Below are 20,732 nucleotides of genomic sequence, written 5' to 3' on the forward strand. Positions count from 1 at the left end.
ATAGAGATAGACTATTATTGGCTCTCTGGGGAAGAAAAGTCAATGTGGAACACTTTGGTAGACCCAGTGCCCTGATTTAAATAACCATGATGGAAAGCACATAGCTTAGGAATTGAAAAGAAATTTATCAGAAATCAACTTAGTTAACTAATATATAATATGGGGTTGAAGAGAGAGAGAGAGAGAGAGAGAGAGAGAGAGAGAGAGAGAGAGAGAGAGAGAGAGAGTTCAGTGACTAAGGAAGCACTCATTTTTTGAAGAGGACTGAAACAAAGTTACAAGCATCTACAAAGTTTCTTCTCTCTCTCTCTCTCTCTCTATATTGTCTCTCACAAACGCAATTTAAAAATGAAATTAGTAAAACATGATCTGAAGTAACAAAAAATATTTGATCAGTATAGAAGTTAGTCAAGTATATAGATCAGATATGCCTTAAAAATTATATCCATTATGAATATGATGGTTTATTTAAGTAACAAAACACATCCATGCTTGGTGAAGAAATAAGACTAAATTGCAGGGTCAGAAATTAATTGTGCCCCCTTTAAATTCAAATATTAGAATTTTTCCTAAAAACATACTTCACTAAATAGAGGGAAACAGAAAAAAGAAAGCTGCAAACTTATATGACATATGTATGTATCATATACCTCCTCCTATTCTCTCCTAAGAGATCCTATGATTTACTGGAACAAGATGCAGCTGAAAAACAAAATTACATTGATTACTACAGTGTCACTCAACACTAGCTGTAAAGTCATTCAGTTCTCTTGGATACAGAATGCAATAATACTCAATAACCAAACTCTGGGCTTATGTGGATTACATGATATTTATAAATCCAACTCAAGAATTTGTGGTTACAATAGAAAGTTTCAGACAGTTAAACTCTCAGTAACACTTCTGTATGGAATGAGGCATGTTGGTTTCCAGCTAAGGATGAGAAAGTGGTAAACAGCCACTGAAACAAAACAGCTGAAAATAGAGTTTTTATGCAGAAAATAGAGTTGTTGTGCATTCCAAACTATGTTAAGGATGAACTCTCAAGTTTCACTTTTGCATTTTGATTGTGATAAATGATAACAGACACCAATAGTCATTATGTAGGAATTATCCTAGTAACAATTGTGCTTTTTTTTCCTTCCATCTCCAATGCCAGAAAAATATCAGAAGCATGTGGCTCCCTAAAACAATGGTACAATAAATGTTTGTTAGTAAGCCTAGGAACAGAATTGTGGGCCATAACTTCTATTCATCTTACTTAAAGAACCACCAGGACATGATTGGGCAACATGGTGTTGTCTAGATGGTGTGTCCTGTGGACAGCAAAGGACCAGCTTACTTGTGCCAGAATGAGAGGCATATTTCACACCAAACGGGCATCTGAAGTCTGGCAACTGTAGGTCTCGCTGTGTCAGGATTATTCTGCCAGAAAGAAGGAAAGTTACTGCGGTGTAATTTCTCTTCTACTGAGAAAGACGCAGAATGGTTCTCGCGTCTCTGGATGCTGAAAGCATCACCGCTGTACTTAGTTATATTGCACTGACACACTTATTAAGTGGCTTGTCAAACTGCCAGATCTGAGACCGATGAAGAGGAAAAGGGGCTTTCCAGCTGGCTCCGACTAGAAATACTCAAGGACCACTTCATGCCTTGTCCTTATTAGCGTCTGAATGGGATGATGCTTAAACTTCCCGTGTAATCAGGATGATTGATGAAGACTATTGAAGACTTACAGGGTGCCTCAGAGTTCAAGCTGCTTAGGTTTGGGAGAAACTTTGATACTTCAAGTTGCCAGAAATAACCCTTTGTTTGTTCTTGAGCCTTGATAAAAACTGAATGCAAAATGACGTGTTGTGAGAGAAGAAGCATGTGTTCACCACAGACATGGCTCCAACAATAGACTCCAAGAAATAAAGTTACACTCAACGGTAATTTACTGAGTGCTTTCTTTTGGTTAGTAGTGGTATAGAGGATTCTAATCAGAAAGATCTCCATTGTTTTGTATACATACTGTTGTCATTTCTGCTCCCAGAAATAGCTTCCTTATCATTCCTTCCAGGTAGTCAATTAAAGAAGACAAATTCATTCATAAGTAGAAAGTTTTAACTGAACATGGAATAGGGGAAGAATTGAAAACATCTTTACACAAAGATAATAGTTAGGACTTGCATTGTGTTATTAAAAACTATTAAAATTACAAAAAAGTGGTGGTTCTCTGGCATTTCATTTAAATGAAGGGGACAAGGATACGATTTTTTCAAGAGTTCTCCTACCAAGGTTGGCAGAACCACAGAAGACCTCATTGAATAAGCCCAGTAGTTAAATGTTTTTGACTGATTTAAGTGTTTATCAGAGAGTCTTGCTGACAGGATAAACTATGAACCTGGCTAGCATATCTAAGGGTCTCTTTACATATCCATCTTACCATATTTTATTCATGCATAAGAAGGTCATAGTGCCAAGGGTAAAACAGCATTTACAGGGTTGACTATGCCAGTATAAGACTTGTAAAATAGGCTAAATGCCCTGCCTATACATTGCAAAGGAAATGCCATATAGAACATCATGGAAAATTCAGCAGCGCTATGTGACGGTTGCATTGCTTGTATGTTGTTACTCAGAGGTCTGTAGTTTTTCATTCCACACTGCTATAAACAATTGTATTGATACTACTGGTCTTTTCTGTCTCGTCTGTTTTTGTTTAAATTACACTTTAAATACATTTACTAAATACTTTATTTACCACTTAGTTTTGACAGGCATTTAGTTTGAGTCCTTTTTGTTTTGTTTTATTTTACCAGGTGATGGTAGCACATGTCTTTAATCCCAGTTCTCTGGAAACAGAAGTAGGCAGATCTCTGTGAGTTCAAGAACAGCCAGGGACACACACACACACACACACACACACACACACACACACACACACACACAAACACACATCCTGTTGTAAAAATCAAAACAGCAAAACAGCGATAGATAGATAGATAGATAGATAGATAGATAGATAGATAGATAATAGCTAGATGATAGATAAAGCCAGAGAGACAGGAGAGATAATGAGACGGAGATAGAGGGAGAGAGAGAGTCAGAGAGAGAGGAAAAGGGAGAGAAAGTGGGAAGTGGAGAGACAGACAGATACAGAGAGAGGTGGGGGAGAGAGGAGACAATTAAGGAATTAATTGTACTCAAGAGTAAGGGTAGAACACTGATCCTGAATAGTCCTCATATATCATCACCACCACCATGACCACCATGACTACCATCGACAATACCATCATCATCATCATCATCATCATCACCATCACTATTATCATCATCATTTGTACTGGGAATAACTAGAATACTCAATTTTCAATAATGAATATTTACTAATTTCCTCTTTATACTATGTTAACATATTAACATTCTCAAAAGGCCAAAGAAAAATGATGTAAAATGAATGGTATAAAATTAGCAGTATTGAGAATACTGAAGAGAACAAAGATTATTTAGTTGATCAAGTTTCTTTTTCTTCATTTAATTACATTGATGGCATTAAAGCTAGCTATGACTACATCAACTAAGTAGTTATTTTTATTCACTTTAGAATTCATTATATTTTTAATATAAGTAAATTAATTAAAAAGTAGTTATATAATATATAATATAAAATAATATTATATTAAATAATTAATTTTGTAGAATTATAGGGCACATACAATATTTTTATAAATGTATGTAAGTCATATTAAATAATTATCTTTTCATATATTTTGAAACATTTCATTTTAAAATAATATGTATGTATTCATTGAGAATTTCTTACATGCATATAATATATTTTGATTCTGTCTGCTCCTCTGCTTCTCATCTTCACCTTCACCAGGACTCCCTTCTATAGGACATGTCAGAAGTGATATTCTGTGATTTGAGGCTCCATACCACAAAAGGGACAGGACATAGATCGGAAGGGATGGTTCACTAGGTAAAACAGTTGCTGTGGCAGAGAAAGAACATGAAATCACATCTTTAGAACGCATATAAATACTGGGTGGGTATGGCTGATCAAGCATATTTCCAGTATATGCAAAGTGGAGACAGATAATCCCCCGGAACAAGCACTCTAGACAGTCACAGCAAAAGATCCTTCCACAATATATGAGGTAGAAAGGGATGAAATAAAACAACTGATGTCACCCTCAGACTTGTAAGTGCACATGCACACATGTTGTCCACACGAATACACATGTTCATATGTATATGTGAATCAGCGTACATATACAGAGGCAAAAATAATATATAAAAAAGTAGAATAAAGAAGAAAGTCTGAGCACTTTCCTTGCACTTAGGAAATGGATGCCAGGAGCCACAGTCTACCACATTATGAAAAAGCCAAAGCCAGATGCATAGAGCAGGTTGGAAGTTTATATTCAAACACTGATTCCATGACACCCACATGAAAGAGAAACTCTACTCTAATAACCATCCTAGGCAAACAAGTATACATCCACACTATACCAATATTTGAGTTTAACCATGCCTAGACAAGAGCCATAAGAAAAATACATTGTTTGACCTTAATAGGCTGCTGGATATTTATTTCTCAACTACAGTCATTGATACATGGTCTTTTCTGGTAATAAGTAACCACATGTGCAATTGACCATTTTCCAATGCTCTCAAACACCATGGAGGACATGGAAACTATCATATCTTTCCATTACTTTATTATAATGTGACTAGGGTATCACGTGACTTTTGTTCCTATCATTAAATTCCTATAGGATGCATGCATTTCACAAGTAATGTCACCACACAGTATATTTTTGGATTAGAGACCTTAGTGTTTTCTTTGTAATTCTTCCAGAATGGTATCCACATTTCATAGTATTAGGTTCATTTCAAAAAATGATTGTGTAATTTACATAATTATTATTGGTTTTCCAATTCAACTGCCTCTGTCAATGGCTTGATCATCACATTTCATCTCCCATTGTAACAATGCTTTTGAAATTGATTATGCAGTTTGGATTCTCTTGCCCACAGAGATCTTGTTTGGACTCTTCTGACTCTTTGATAAGTTAAAAACCAAACAACGAATTTGGAATATACAAACTCAAGAAATGTGTAGTTTCTTTACTCCCTTTGTTATAATTACAAGAATGGTAGTAGAGATTTTACTAGGAGCATTTTATCTTAGTTCCTATCAAATATTTTTATGTTAAAAGTTACTGTGACAGAACAAAACTCAATTGCCACCATGAATTTCATGTGGCAAAGACACTAGTAATATACTGTTTCTACAAAGTTCTGTTCTTTAGAAAGTATAATTTTTAAAGTAGGATATTATGAATAAATATGCTTATTTCCTGTACTTCTAATACAGTTTTAATAACATGGGTAACTATAAGATTAAAATCAAATGCAGTTGCCTTTTCTGTTTAATAAGACTGTCATAACCTCTTTTCATCTTTTATTACTAAGGTTTATCTTTCATAATCATGTTCAATCCTGTGGGTACAGAATAAAGGATTTGAAGTAGCTAGCACAGAGAAAGTTCATTACAGCAGGGAACAGATCACCAGTATTGAAAAAATAATCTAATAATAGATTACAATCTTGCATTTTAATTTAAATTGACTAAATAGACCAACAGCTCTAAGGATCTGCAAATACCTTTAATATTTGAGAAGGAAAATAATTTGAAGTTAAAATCATGTCATCTTTTGAAGATGTACTCATTCTTTGCCTTTTCAAATTTAATGATAAATTCTTTCTTTTATGTTACAAGTTTAGCAATAACTAATAAGCAAACATTGTTCATTTTTTCATGAGGTTTGAGTCTGTATTTTAATGTTTGAAATTCTCTTTTGCTTATTTAGAATATTTGTAAAAAAAGATGCCACAAAAGTAGTTCCTGCTTTTTGGTTTACTATTTTTATGCAAATATTAAAATATAGGGACTATATCTGCACTACTGAATAAAATACAGTAAAACTATTATTAAGAATACTGACAGTTATATAAAATGAGCAAAGATGCAAGAACAATTTGAAAGTGACATGGTAGGTTACAAATAAAAACAAACAACAACAACAACAAAAAAAAACAATGAAGAAAAAGAATCCTGTATTTTAATCTTCACAAAATTAGGTTTATATAGTATTACTTCCCATTACTTTATGTATTCAATTTACATCCTGATTGTAGCTCCTCCTTCCAGACTCCTGGCACATGGCCCTGCTCATCTCTGAGAAGTCAAGGCCTCCCTGAGTAATAACCTACCCTGGCATTATAGGCATGGCTAGAAACATCCTCTCACACTAAGGCCATGCAAGGCATCCCAGGCAGGGAAACCAATTTCCCTGATAACAGAGCCACAGACAGCCTCCACTCCAGTTGTTGGTGGACCTGCATGAAGCTGTGTTTCTGCTATGTGTGAGGGGCTGGGAGTTAGGGAGTGAGGGCACCGCAGCCAAACATTAGACTTAGCTGCAACTAAACATATAAATTGAAAGAAGAAATCATTAAACGTAACAAGAATGAATAATAAATTCATTACAACAATGAAACTAAGTATTCTTTCTTCTTTTTTAAATATATATATATATATATATATATATTTATTTATTGCATATGCGTACAATGTAACTGTCTTCAGACTCACCAGAAGAGGGCACCAGATGTTTGTGAGACACCATGTGGTTGCTGGGATTTGAACTCAGGACCTCTGGAAGAGCAGTCAGAGTTCTTAACCACTGAGCCATCTCTCCAGCTCCCATATTATTTCTTAGTAGCAATAATAGTGGCAACAGTGAACGGAAGGTTTTTATTTCACTAAAAAAGGTACCTACAAATCTTAAAATATGGCAAAATACATTGCGTTTTAACATAATACAACGTAAATTGAAAAGGAATTTAACTGTATAGGTATATATTTACATGATATAAGATGAAGAGCTAAGAAAGCGAAAGAGAGGAGAAAATAAAAACTCTGTTGTGAAGCAATGTAAATATTTACTATAACAATGGCAAAAAAAATCCCAAATAGCTGTGCTATGCATGATGTAATGGGAGGAAATTACAGGCATTGTTTGAATCTAATTGCTTTCATTACAAGGAAAATAGGGTACCAAAATATTCTACTTTTTGAACAAAATTATAAATGTATTTATGATTTGTTGTTGAATTGGCTCTCTAAAAGTCTTACAAACTAATCACAGGCTCATTTCCACAGAGAGCAGACTGTGCTACTCAACCCAGTTTTAAGCACCTTCTGAAGGCAGAAGTGAAGTGAGGAAATGTTTTAATATAAACTTTGATTTTGAAAGAGAAAAGTCAGGGAGAAATAGAATAGAGTATGAGTCCATTTCACTTCTCACCTTTAAAAAATCATTATTTTTTATATGATGCTGGCATTAAACTTGACATCAGGCATGCAAGCAAGAGTCTTAGTTCATGGAAACTGATTTAAATATTAAAACGCTAAGGGTGAAGGTCGACTAAAAAAAACAGGCTTTATTTAATGCATCTTCAATATTAACTAAAATGACAAAAGGTGAGGAATCATTAGCAAACAGTAGAAAACATGTCAAATGCCCGAATAGGAATCTGAAGCGTCATTACGTGTGATGAATAAAAAAGAGCACCTGTTTTGATTAATTAAAACTGATGCTAGTTAAAGTAACAGCATTCTGTGAAGATCAAGAAATTATGAAGTATATAAAATTAACCATTGAAAAACTTGTTCATTTGTGTTCTTGAACTTGAGGAGAAAAAAAAATGGACTACAAAGAAAATAGCAAATGTACCATAAGGAAAATATACTTAAGATAAAGGTTAATATCAACTCACAGGTAAAGAATATCTATTTAGCCTGCCCCACATGTGGCCCATACATATACAGCCACCAAACTAGATAAAATGGATGAAACAAAGAGTTGCAGGCTGACAGGAACCGGATGTAGATCTCTCCTGAGAGACACAGCCAAAATATGGCAAATACATAGGAGAATGCCAACAGCAAACCACTGAACTGAGATCGGAGCCCCTGTTGAAGGAATCAGAGAAAGGACTGAAAGAGCTGAAGGGGCTCGAGACCCCATATGTACAACAATGCCAACCAACCAAGAGTTTCCAGGGACTAAGCCACTACCCAAAGACTATACATGGACTGATCCTGGGCTCCAATTCATAGGTAGCAATGAACAGGCTAGTAGGGGCACCAGTGGAAGGGGAAGCCCTTGGCCCTGCCAAGGTTGGACCCCCAGTGAACAGGATTCTTGTGGGGAGGGCCGTAATGGGGGGGAGAATGGGGAGGGGAACACAGATATAGAAGGGTAGGGGGAGGAACTAGGGCGATGTTGGCCTGGAAACCAGGAAAGGGAAAAACATTTGAAATGTAAATAAGAAATACCCAGGGTTGGGGATTTAGCTCAGTGGTAGAGCACTTGCCTAGCAAGCACAAGGCCCTGGGTTTAGTCCTCAGTCCTCAGCTCTGGGGGAGGGGTGGGGGGGAAGAAATACCCAATTTAATAAAGATGGAAAAAAATAAATGGAAAAAAAAAGAAATCTAGTCTTGAGATGAATCATAAATTTTGCCTGGGTTCAAGGTTACGAAAAATGAATTAAGAAGTGCGTAGTAAATTATTAAAACAATTCTTCATTCAAATACAAGAATGCTATGTATATATATGTGGGGAGGCAGTATTCTCTTTTTTTCAGTCTAATTCAGAGTTCTGACAGCCATGACATTTACCCAGAATACAAATGCTTTGAGCATCATGGTACTATTTCTCAGTGCAAATGGAACCACAGAAGTCTATACAGTTTCCTCAGTTCATTATTGGTGAATTTATCACAGGAAGGGACAAAGGTGTGGGTACTTATAACTTGCAAATTGTTCTACAGAATGCAAATTGAGAAACCGTGTGTCTAGAATTTCTTTCAAGGTGAGAAAAGATGGAAAAACCCTTAAAAAAGTACATACTAGAAGTAGGCCATTGCCTTAACCTGTTCTGTAATAATACAACAGAGTACCACAAATAAGGAATTTGTCAAGAATAGCAACACAACTTTTCATGGGTAAAATAGCTGAGAAATACAAAATCAAAAAGGCTAGCATTTGAGCAGGCTTCTTGTTGTATCTCACAGGTAGAAACTATAGGAAAAACTTAATTTGATTATACTCCCTCAGTAACAGGGATTATGTAAACAAATAACTAGACACTTAATAGCTTGGGTTTTGTTGTCTTAGATTTTTCACAACCTACTTTTAAAAAGGTTCTGAAATGCTTTAAGTTCCCTTCGGGCTCACCATCCACCAGACATATTTGAAAATAAATGTTATTAGGATATAGTGGAAATGGACCTCTTAGAAACAAATCTTTGTTTTCAGAATATATGCCAGGAGTCCAGTTTAGTAGTGTCAGGACAGCAAACACAAATCAACAGCAATGTTAAGACCCAGCAGAAACAGCCAGACCTCCCACAAATTGGCATGAGTCAGCAGGAGGTACCAGGAAGAACAGGGATAACTGTAAAAGTTCTCTGTTAATACTTCTCTCAATGAAGTGAAGATCGGCATAGAAAAATATACCAAAGACAAAGACACAAGACAAGTGAAATGTTGCAAGGCTAGCTATGCAAGTCCTTTGTCACTATCTATTGATTTCTATTTTGTTATTACATTTGTTTTTTACAGCACAGGCACAGCCCCTGTGCCTTTCTTTATCCCATTCCTCCTCATGCCACCTCATCAAGGGGATTCCCCTCCTATACCAGGCCTCCCCACTCCCTGGGGCTTCAAGTCTCTCGAGGGATTGACAGGTATTCTCCCACTGAGGCCAAAGCAGTTAGTCCTCTACTGTATATATGTCAGGGGACTCAGAACACTTGGGACTGCCTGGTTGGTGTTTCAGGGTCTGAGAGATCTTAGAGGTCCAGTTTGTTGAGTTGTTAAGAATTGTTGTTTCTATCCTGGATTTGTTGTTGTTGTTGTTTGTTGTTTTGTTTTGTATTTCCATATGAAATTTAGAATTGCTATTTCTATGTCTGTAAAAAATTGTGTTGGAATTTTGATGGGGATTGCATTGAATCTATAAGATGGTCATTTTTAATATGTTCAACCCTACCAATTCATGAGCATAGGAGATCTCTCTATTATCTGAGGTCTTCAATTTCCATCAAGAGATCCGAGGTTCTTGTCATATATATCTTTCACTTGTATGGTTAGAGTTACCCCAAGATATTTTATATTATTTGTGACTATTATAAGGATGTTCTTTCCCTATTTTCTTTCTCAGCTCGTTTATCATTTGTATTAGAAAAGGCTACTGATCAATTTGAGTTAATTTTATATCTGGCCACTTTGCTGAAGTTGTTTATCAACTGTAGAAGTTCCCTGGTAGAAATTTTGGTGGCGATTATGCATATTATCATATCATTTGCAAATAATGATACCTTGGCTACTTCTTTGCCAATTTATATCTCCTTGATCTCCTTTTGTTGTCTTATTGCTCTAGCTAGAAATTCTAATACTATATTGAATAGATATGGGGATATTGGGCATCCTTATACTGTCCCCGATTTTAGTAGAATTGCTTCAAGTTTCTTTCCATTTAATTTGGTATTGTCTATAGCTTTGATGTATATTGCTTTTATTATATTTAGGTATGGGCCTTGATATCAAATATTTCCAATACTTTTAATATGAAGAGGTATTGCATTTTGTCAAATGCTTTTTTTCAGCAACTATTGAGATGATCGTGAAATTTTTTGTGATTTTTTTTTATTTGTGGTTGTTTATATAGTGGATTAAGTTAATGGAGTTTCATATATTAAACCATCCCTGCATTCCTGGGATGGAGACTAGTTGATCATGGTGAATGATGGTTTTGATGTATTCTTGGATTCTGTTGGCTTGAATTTTACTGAGTATTTTTGCACTGATATCCATAAACAAAATTGTTCTGAAGTTTTCTTTCTTTGTTGTATCTTTCTATGGTTTAGGTATCAGAGTAATTGTGATTTCAGTAAACAAATCAGGTAGTGATGCTTCTGTTTCCATTTTATAGAATAGTATGAGGAGTATTGGTATTACCTCTGCTTTGAAGGTCTGGTAGTATTCTAAAATAAATCCATCTGGCCCTGAGCATTTCTTTGTTTGGGAGGTTTTTAATGACTTCTATTACTTTAGGAAAGATGGGCCTGTTTAGATAGTTTACCTGTTCTTGATTTAACTTTTGTATGTGACATCTGTGTACAAAATCATTCATTTCATGTAAATTTTCCAGTTTTGTTGAGTACAGTGCTTTGTATTAGACTATGATAATTTTTTTGATTTTCCTCAGTTTCTTTTAATATCTATTCCTTTTCATTTCTGATTTTGTTAATTTGGATACTGTTGCTGTACCTTTTAGATAGGTTGACTAGGGGTTTATCTATCTTGTTGAATTTCTCAAAAAAAAAACTTTTTGTTTTGTTGACTCTTTATACTCTCTTTGTTTCTATTTGAATGATTTCAGCCCTGAGTTTGACTATTTACTGCCTACTACTCCTCTTGGGTGTGTTTCCTTCTTTATTTTCTATGGCTTTGAGGTGTGTTGTTAAGTTGTTAGTATAGGCTATCTTCAATTTCTTTATGAATTTCTCTTATCACTTCTCTGTTATATCCCATATGTTTGGGTATGTTGTGTTACCATTTTCTTTGAATTCCAGGAAGTCTTTAATTTCTTTATTTGTTCCCTTACCAATTTACTATTGTGAAGAGAGTGGTCCACTTTCCATGAGTGTACGGGATTTTTGTTGTTTTTGTTGCTAGTAAAGTGTAACCTTAGTACTTGGTGATCTGATAGGATGCATGTAATTTTTTTTCAATCATCTTGTATCTGTTAAGGATTATTTGGGGAGCTATTATATGAAAAGTTTTGAAGAAGGTATCATGAGGTGCTGAGAAGAAGCTACATTCTTCTGCTTTAGGATGAATTGTTCAGTATACATCTTGTAAATATATTTGTTTCATAACATCTATTAGTTTCATTATCTTTCTGTTTAGCTTCTGTTTCAATGACCTGTCCATTGGTGACAGTGGGATGTTGATGTCTTCCACTATTATTGTGTGGGGTTCAATATGTGTTTTGAGTTTTGGAAAATTTCTCTTGTTAATGTAGGTGACATTGCAATTGGGGTCTAGAGGTTCAGAATTGAGACTTTTTTCTTAGTGGACGCTTTCTTTTGATGAATATGAAGTGTCCTTTCCCATTTCACTTGATAACTATTGGTGGATATCTTGTTGAATATTACAATAGTAACTCCCACTTTTTCTTGGGACAAATTTCTTTGAAGAATTTTTCTAGCCTTTTACACTGTCTGTCTTTGTCATTGTGGTATATTTCTTGTATACAGGAAAATGATGGATCCTGCTTGCATATCCAATATGTTAGCTTATGTCTTTTTATTGGATAATTGAGTACATTGATACTGAGAGAGATTAATGGCAGAAGATTGTTAGCTACAATTATGTTTGTTGTTGTAGGGAGCACTATCTGTATATGATTCTCTCATTTCGGTTTTCTTGTGAGATCATTAATATCTTGGGTTTTTTTTGTTATTTTTTTTGTTTTTTTGTTTTTTGGGGTTTTTTTGATGTAGATACCTTCCTTGTGTTAGTTTTTCTTCTAGAATCCTCTGTAAGACTGGATTGGTAGATAGATATTGTTTAAATTTGGTTTTGTCATGATATACTTTGTATTCTCCATCTATGATGATTGAGAGTTTTGAAGGTATGGTAATCCGGGCTAGCATTTCTGTTTTCTTAGGGTCTGCATGACCTCTGTCCAAGTTCTTCTGGCTTTTAGGGCCTCTGTTAAGAAGTCTGGTGTAATTTTGAAAGGTCTTCCTTTATATGGTACATGGTGTTTTCCTCTTACAATTTTTAATAATATTTCTTTGTTCTGTGACTTTTTTATTTGATTATTATGTGACGATAAGATTTTTTCAGTTTTATAGGCTTCTTGTACATTTATGGCCATCTCTTTCTTTAGGTTGGAGAAGTTTTCTTCTATGATTTTGTTGAAGTGTTCTGGTCTTTTGAGCTGGGAAACTACATTCTTTTATGCATATTACTTTTTTTGCACATGGAGGAAATTTATTAGAATGGCAGAAACAAGGAGGGGTAAGAGGGAAGAGACAGAGAAAGAGTAGAGGTCGGACATGATCACATGGAGAGAAGGGGGGAGAGGAATGGGGTGAGAAGGGACAAAGAGGGAAGATGGTAAAATCAAGAGAACATTCCTATTATTCTTAGGTTTGGCCTTTTCATTGTATCCTAGATTACCTGGATGCTTTGGGTTAAGTTTTTTGTTTATTTGTTTGCTTGTTTTGTTTTTGTTTTGTATTTTCTTCAACCATTGTTTCAATATCTTCTAAGGTATCCTTTGTGCCTGAGATTCTCTCTTCTATCTCTTGTATTCTGTTGTCTGTGCTTGCATCTCTAGCTCCTGACCTGTTCCCTAGGCTTTTGTTGTCCACGGTTGCCTCCATCATTCATGTTTTCTTTATTGTTTCTACTTCTATTTTTGGTCTTAGAATTCTTTTCTTAAGTTCTTTACCTGTTTTGTGTTTTTCTTTATTACCTTAGGGGAATTTTTTCATTTTTCAAGGCTTCCATCTATTTCCCTGTATTTCTTCCAGTGAGTTATTTATATTTTCTTTAAAGGACTCTATTTGCTTCATGAGATAGGATTTTAGGTCAGCATGCTGGTTTTCGAGTGTATTGGGGTATTCAGGGCTTGGTGGTAGAACTGGCCTTTGATGACAGCAATGTATATTGGCTTCTTTTGCTTATGGTCTTGTGCTTGCCTCTTACCATCTGGCTATCTCTGGGGTTAACTGGCCTGGATATCTCTGTCTGGAGCCTGCCTCCTGTGTCCCTGGGTTGCTGCAGATCTCCTGGGAGACTTGTGGCCTTTGCCGTAGCTGATTTCCTGGGAGACTTTCAGCCTGTGAGGTGTATTTGTCCTTGGTGCAACAGATCTAGTTTGAGGCCTTCAGACTCTGGGGTCTTCAGAGGGGCAGACAAGCTTATCATCTGCCCTGGTAGAAGGCACAGAACAGAGGGCTCCCTTGGATCCTATTTATACTCCCTCCAAACATCCCGTTTCCTTCCATGGGTCTTGCTTCCTGTGGGTCTTGCCATAGCAAAACTCTACTCGAGGTTGTTTCTGTTGACATCACTCTGCCAATCAGCCTGAGTCTGCAGAAACAGCAAGAAAACTACCGGAAGCTTTTTCATGTGTTTCTTTCTATGAAATCATGACGAATGATGACCATTAAAGAATGGCAGGGTGTATCAAAACCATCCAGCACCATCCACCATCTCTTGGGTCCCTCAAAATATCGCCAGAAAAATACCATCAAACAAAACTGATTTTTCAATGAGCCCATATGTTCCACTTTTATAAGGCCCTCTCTTTCCTTCAAAAGGGAGGAGTGCTCATGGACTCATGCTCTACTCTGTGCCCCATATCTCAATATCCACAATGTTTTTCAATATATTAAAATATGTTCCACTCATAGCATACACATTAATTCCAGTTTATATTAATAGATTATCATTAAGTATATAGCAATATGTAATTTTCAAGAGCTAAGGAAATGTTCTTCCTGGTAGCACAGGATTTCTACACACATACTCACAGTTCCTTTTTTTCTGGTTTTAGCAAGGTAATGTTGAATAAAACGTATAAATTGTAAAGTACAGATAAATTTTGCATTGTGATAAGATATTATCACATCCTGTGTTGCACTGTCTGGCATGTATATCTCACCTTTTCCAGAACACCTACAATGTGTACCTTTCTATCCACTGACCACTTGTAGCTCTCTTGATCATTATATTGGTTGTCATGAACCATGTTTTTTTTCTGATCAAGTACCGTTTCTGTTATATAATCAAGACTTCCATATACATGAGTTTTTTAGGAAATTTTGAAATATCATCAAGAAACCATAAAGCTCTGCTTTTAAGTTAAAGTTCTCTTAATAAAGATAAAATTATGTCCTGCAATGAGTAAATAAAGAAACCAAGGAATGAGTCTTCTATGTAACCAATATGAAAAAGATAGGTTCATGATACAGTCCGTTGGTAATGTGATTACTTTGCAAGCATGAAGACGCAACTTCAATCTATAGAATCCATGTGCATGCATGTGATTAAAATTCAAGCATGAAGAGATAGAGATAAGCAGATTACTAGGGTTCACTGACAGTCTAGTCTAGGCTATATTGTAAACTCCAGCCCTGCAAAAGACTTTTATCAAAGCATAAGGACTATGTTTGTGAGGGTACTATCCAAAGTTATCAATCAGCCTCCACACACACACACACGCATACAAGTCATGTGCACACATACTTAAATACACACCTATTCACTCACATACATATTAAACAAAAAGTGAAACTGAAACAACCCATTTTGTTCTCATCCTTCAAACTACAAGAGACTTTCCAGTCTGATAAATATTGAGATAAAAAGAAATCTATATTTTTTGGTATTGTCTCTGATTTAGTTCTTTGGAATATATCTTCTGTATATGAGCAGGAGCTTTTATACTGTGTATTCACACTTTAGTTGATTTTAAATTATACATGTTACCAAATATTGTACATGCAAAACCGTTTGTGTTTAAATGTATTAATACACTAAAAATTAATAAGTTCCAAGATATTTTGATAAGTTTAGATAGCTCAAATACTGAAGAAATAACTAAAATTGGGAAGAATGTCTTAGATGTCACATAGGGAAATCATTTGAAAATCGCAAATATATTTAAGCCAAGGGGAAAGTCAGGAAAGTCAAGATCTCATGAGGCTTAATCATTTTCTTATCTAGAAAAAGGTCTTCTCACAAAACTGGGATCAAACATAAATAGCAGTCATGTGAATAAAGAGAAGTAAATACACAGGTCTAGATTGAAAGGGATAACGCTCCATGGAAATCTTACATTTATTTTGAGTTGCCACATGCCTTTTCAACAATGACATTTTTTTTTTTATTATTAACTTGAGTATTTCTTATATACATTTCGAGTGTTATTCCCTTTCTCGGTTTCCGGGCAAACATTCCCTAATCCTCCCCTCCCCTTCTTTATGGGTGTTCCTCCCATCCTCCCCCATTGCCGCCCTCCCCCAACAATCTAGTTCACTGGGGTTCAGTCTTGGCAGGACCAAGGGCTTCCCCTTCCACTGGTGCTCTTACTAGGATATTCATTGCTACCTATGAGGTCAGAGTCCAGGGTCAGTCCATGTATAGTCTTTAGGTAGTGGCTTAGTCCCTGAAGCTCCGATTGCTTGGCATTGTACAATTTTAAGTAAACCAAAGTTGAGTTGAACTCTTATAACAAAATAATTAAGGAGTTGGTACTCCTCATGTCCTAAGTGTTTATGTGCTCATGTTCGTTTTATAGCTCAGTGGGAATTAATTTTTTAAGAGTTTGGAAATATATCTTGAAACTCTAAAGATAAGCATGGTTTCTCATGAGTTGTTTGCCAGCTTAAGGTTCAGTAAAACCTATACTGTTCTAAGAATTCATTAACATCTAGGTTAGATTTCTAACCTAAATTGTGAATGTTGAAATATTTTATCATCTTGGCTTGAGTAATTAACTTGGTGTGAATTAAATTTAAACAGCTAAAACAACAATAGATTATTATACTAGACAGAAGTTATGATTCATGCCATCTCACATATTAGAAGAATACACAGAATTTGCTAAAAAAAACTCTGTACTTTTTCTTATAATTGAAGAGAATACAAAAAACTAGATTAATTGGATTGAAATTCACAATCCAAAGTGATTTCAATGAACAAGTAATTTTATTGTGTATAATACAGTACAATTATATTTTCATTTTTCTACCTTTTTTATTCAGGGTATTCTTAAATTAAACTGGTCTTTGTGGGTTTTCCTTCCAGATCCAAGATTTTAATAGCCTGTGATATTTTTGCAAGATACCAGTATCAGATAAAATCATTCTTGTTTAATAGGTTGTACATTCAATTAGAGAACTGTTGGCTACCACCATAGTTTTCATGCCATTTTTGCACCCTTGGAGTTCTTATGTCATGTTTATTTTTTGTGATTAATATATATCAAGGCTTATGAAATTTCAACCATGTTCATAAATGATAGGCATGGAAGCAATACTGAGAATGGAAGAAATTGTCTTACCAGGGAATAACACACCAATTGATTATTAAATACAAATGGTCAGCCCAGAAAACATACTTACAAATGATATTATACAGACTGAGTAGATTATATTTATGAACATTATATATATATATGTATGTGTGTGTGTGTATGTAGAAATATACACATGTAGAAAACCACATTAATAAAAAAAGACACCAAGAATTTTAAAGAGATCAAGGAGAGGTATAAGGGAGGGTTTAAGAAGAAAAGAAAAGTGACAATGTTTTAATTATATTTTACTGCCAAAAGTAAAAGAATTGAATTTTACAAATTAAACATTTAACCTTCCTATGTAATATTATAGCTACATTTCTTAAATTGCAAATTTATACTACCATTTTTACAGATATAATTAAGTAAACAATTGAACCACAGATCAGATAAACAGATATGTTTGGACAAAGCAAGCAAGATAATGAAAGACATTGAAAATGTCATCACTATTGATCTTCCCTTCCTATAACTATTGTCATATTGAATTTAATGTCATGCTTGTCTTTAGTGGGCATAAGTTTTTGTGAAGACACTGAGCATTGTGTCGTATATGACAACATCTTTTAGCATTGCAACAATAAGCAGAAGCAAAATATAAGATGTTGTAATGAAACTGAAAAGTTAGGGTAACAGGAAATCTTCTGAAATAATGTAAAATCATTATACATGTATGAATCCATAAGCATTAACAAAATAAATCAACAAGTAAACAATATTATTACGAGGGCTTTCGAGATTCTTATTCAAAAATCAAGAGTAAGCCAAGAGTTTCCTTCCCCCTTCATTCCTCAGTTTAATTGTACATAGAAACCTTAGGCCTAGGCAGTCCTTTTATCCATAAGTCCTTTATATAATTCTACTAAAAGGAATGCTTAGAAATCCATTTTCCCTGTGACCTTTAATAATTATCTATTTCTTGAATTAATTATTTATTGCATTAGAATTCAAGATTCCCTAAGAAATAAAACATTTATTTGTGAACCTAGTGGCATGCAAACATTAACCTTTAACTATATCCCATCTATTCTGATCCCTTTGTTGGCACAGTGACAGAATTTATTAAAGAAAGTTCAAGACCTCATGCTTAAATCTTATGAATTAAGAAGCCCTAATGCTGTGGAAGGGTCTTCCACTCTCCATGCTCTCTGGTAACAGACATGGGATTTATAAAATCTGCTGTCATACATGGTCTTCTGACCTATTAATCAACAAAAAATTTAATCATAGTGTGTTCTTCAATTTAACTGACAGAGCTACAGCATTAATAGACACAAAGCTTGTAGTAAGGAAATATTTGAAAAGTATATTTTGAAATTATTTGAATTGTTTTTCATCACAAGAACAGGTACTACAGGACCATGTGCTTGTTCAAGTTAAATTGCTATAGAGACTCCTACCACCATGCTGATTTTTTTATAATGGACACCTACATGCACATAATAAAGTCCTTGACCTATTAAGAAGTTCTCTCCCAATAAAACCATGATTAATTGGAATTGATTGGATTGTATCAAAACCAAAAAATGCACATAGAATATTCAGCAACCATTGTATGCTATCCCAGTAAACCTGAAATTAGCTCAGGGCATTTGCACTTAGCTTAGATTGAGACTAATCACTTAATACCTTCTTTCCTGGATTTTCCTCACCACTTATAATATCTAAGAAATTCATTTTAAAAAGTGGATCTATTTGAGATTGCAAGGTTTGGGTTTTAATCCATGCTTCTGTGGATCCATCACACTTCATGTCTGATGTAAAACGGGACATAAAAACAGAGCCAGCATGTGGCTAAAGGGATTGTTGACCTTAGGATGGAAACACAGCAAAGAGATAACCAGCAAGAACGCTTAGAACATGATATAGATCTGGGGTATCCTCCATTAACCTTCCATCTAAACAAAAAATTTGTCCTAAAGTTTCGAATTTCCTAGTAAAGCAACAATATCTGGGTATAGAGCCATCCATACATGAGTATGGGGAAATTTTCATGTTCAAGTCATAATGAGTACAAAGCTATTTCCTACGAAAGTATTGAGTGTAACATACATATATTAATTTTGTAGACATGACATAAAAACTTGACACAAATTAATTTACAGGAACTACTGGTAATTCAGGAATATGTAAGGAATCCATTGTTTTATGTTGTGTTCACTTAGCTACTGCAAATCACTCTCATCTCAAGAGTTCCATATCCAAATATAGTGAGCCTACTACAATTCACACGGCAAGATACAGATTCTACTGTACACATATCATTTTGTTCCATCAACAAGTTGAAAACTGTTAGTTGAACAGTGTGAAATTTTAGTGGGAGTGAGATTAAATCAAAAGACCAACTATTCACTGTAAAAGGAATTTATGTCATTTGCCACCAACTTTTCTATGACAAAATGTAGAAACGTTCATAATACACACCATCTGTTGACTTACTAAGTGTATGAATCTCATATTGAATGTCTGTATATTACAAATTAAGTAATTAATATATCTATATATTGGGGATCAGGGACTAAAGAATAAAGAAATACAGATCCATAGATATAAAATGTGAAAACAACAAGTTAAAATATATTTTAGTAAGAGGAAAAGATTAATCCAATACTTAAGAGATTCTGAGCCACATAGCTCACATCAGAACAAGCATAGATGCTTCAGAAGTTAACAAGCAGCAAGTTAATATTGTGCAGAGGGTCATTTTTTTCTGGAGTATGTGGTACCTCACTGAAATCTAATAACTTATTAATCTCTCCAATATCTGCCTGCTACTCATTTAAGGCATCTGAGAGCTTTAATATTCTTTTGAATGAATTGTCTTATTCGTGGCCTTTGCTACTTGACAGCTATGACTAAAATTAAATTAGAGCTCTACCTTTTAAGAACTTTAATATACACACTGGTTATTAAACTGTTAACTAAATCTCAGAATGCTGTGTCTGCTTGTCTGAAGCACAAATTTAGGTGCAGCCAGTGTCTTATTGTGAAAAATGTGGGCTTTCAGAAGTAACTTTATTTATAATGATATCTCATTTGATCTCTCTTAGACTACTAGTTCTTTTTAGAGAATTTACTGCAAGAATATTTTAGAATTTCCTGGCAATGGGCAAAGACACAGCTTGTAGTTGGTGTTGTTCTTACGTCAGACAGGGTCAGAGCAGAAGGCAGTCCTTTGTTCATCCTACCTTGATGCCTGGCTTGGTGGCCAAAGCTACCTTATGCCTTGGACTCATAAAAAATCAAATCAAATCAAATCAAATTCAGGTAGTTCAGAACAGGAGAAGGAAGACAGAGATATACCTATAAACACCATGCTACCCTCAGCCCTGCCCTCCAGTCCATGGCACAGGAAGGCTATATAAACCCACTTACTGCCATACCACAGAAGCTAAGATGGAGAAGGTCACCAGAAGCCTACCAGCCACATGGCCATCCTACAGCAGAAGCCACCCCCACATGCAAACTTGTAGTGGTGAGATTGGAGCAAAAAAGAAGTGGAGC

At 35.0% G+C, this 20,732-nt stretch overlaps 1 non-coding gene across 1 annotated transcript; it reads left to right on the forward strand.

The window, feature by feature from the left end:
• Positions 1-20,322: 20,322 nt before the first annotated feature.
• LOC116897530 lies at positions 20,323-20,466 on the forward strand. Its single transcript, XR_004387545.1, has one exon. It is a non-coding gene; the product is annotated as a small nucleolar RNA SNORA48 (small nucleolar RNA).
• The last annotated feature ends 266 nt before the right edge of the window (positions 20,467-20,732 follow it).

The sequence above is a fragment of the Rattus rattus genome, chromosome 3 (assembly GCF_011064425.1).
Source record: "Rattus rattus isolate New Zealand chromosome 3, Rrattus_CSIRO_v1, whole genome shotgun sequence".
Lineage (NCBI taxonomy): Eukaryota > Metazoa > Chordata > Mammalia > Rodentia > Muridae > Rattus > Rattus rattus.